The sequence below is a fragment of the Meriones unguiculatus genome, chromosome 17, assembly GCF_030254825.1.
Source record: "Meriones unguiculatus strain TT.TT164.6M chromosome 17, Bangor_MerUng_6.1, whole genome shotgun sequence".
NCBI classification, from domain to species: domain Eukaryota; kingdom Metazoa; phylum Chordata; class Mammalia; order Rodentia; family Muridae; genus Meriones; species Meriones unguiculatus.
The window spans coordinates 87,664,352-87,665,705 of NC_083364.1; the positions used below are offsets into that span (position 1 = coordinate 87,664,352).

Here is a 1,354-nt window from a genome sequence, read left to right on the forward strand (position 1 = left end):
AGGTCATTTCGGGCATGGTCTGCCCCCATAGGCCTGTGTGGCCCTGGGCCGATGGTCATCTCAGGTTAGCTCCCTGTCAGAGCCCCACGGTGCTGGTCTGGTGGTCATCTCTGGCTCACACCTTCTAGGGCCTGCTCGGGCGGCTCCTCGAGAGTGTCATATGTCTCAGACCACCTCTTGCTTGGCACCTGCAGTCCCAGGCAGAGTTCTAGTTTCTGATTTGCTTCCCATTTCAGGAGCCTATTTGGGAGTGCCTGATGTCAGTTGTGTCAGGCCAGCTCCCTGCCTGGGCTCCCTGAAGCTGGACTGGTGGTTGTCTCAGGCTGGCGTTTTTCAGGGAAGTTTAGGCTGCTAATCATTCAGATATTCATAGGTCAGAACATGGAGCACAGACATGACCTCTCTCCTTGCTGCCACCTGCTGACGCACTTGTGACACAGCTGCAAAGCTCCCAGGGGCAGGACCCTTCTGGTTTTGTTTTTGTTTATTTTTCATTGATTTATGCACAATAGTAAGAAATAGTTTTTTTTTTCTTCCTACTTCTTGCATTTTTAGGTAAGTAGAGAAAAGAGGTAGGATCTAAAGAATAGGAGATGTCTTAGCACTATGAGTTGTACAATCTAGAGTCTGACAGATTCAGTCATCCACGACTGAAGCTCCATCAGCCCCGACACCAAGTTCTTACAGAAACCAGCAGAGGGGACATCCTTTGACACACCAGGTAATATGCACCACCGTACAGGACTTGTCCTAAGAACATTTCTGGAAAACTAGACTGAGTTCCAAGTCGGTGAGCAGGTGATGAATATCTGTTCTCAGTTTCCTTTTCATTTTACCCTGAATGCCAAACCTGGGCAAGACATGCTGAGCATATTACTCCAAAAACAAAAACCTGGGGCAGGAATTGTGTATTCTGACCTATGAACTGCTGCCAAGTAATGAGTGTTGAGACCTCCAGCTGTCCTTGTTAAAGGGGCATAACACTGCTTTTACTTTTCCTATGGGCAAAGTTGCCTTTAAAGATTCACACACAGTTCTACTTGTTGCTAATACCCTTCCTTAGACACAGAAGGCCAAATATATCAGTATCTGTAATTATCTACTTTTGTTTCTGTTCAAACAATGTCTTGTTGCTTAGGAACCAGGATGATATTCCATAAATGAATGTTCAATCTTTTTCCATTTTGCTCCTGTGGTTATAAAGTTTCATTAAAATACATGCCCTGCACTCGATTTGTTGGTTTGGAATAAGTATGAACTGTGTATACCCCCATTAAGAATGAATAAAATATTCCACTTGCAATTTGCCTTTCAATTTATTATCCAACATAACTTGGTTTCTGCAGAAAGCAAC

At 44.5% G+C, this 1,354-nt stretch overlaps 1 pseudogene; it reads right to left on the bottom strand.

Moving 5' to 3' along the window:
• Positions 1-339: 339 nt before the first annotated feature.
• On the bottom strand, positions 340-462 carry LOC132648852 (small nucleolar RNA SNORA17; annotated as a pseudogene).
• Positions 463-1,354: the final 892 nt, after the last annotated feature.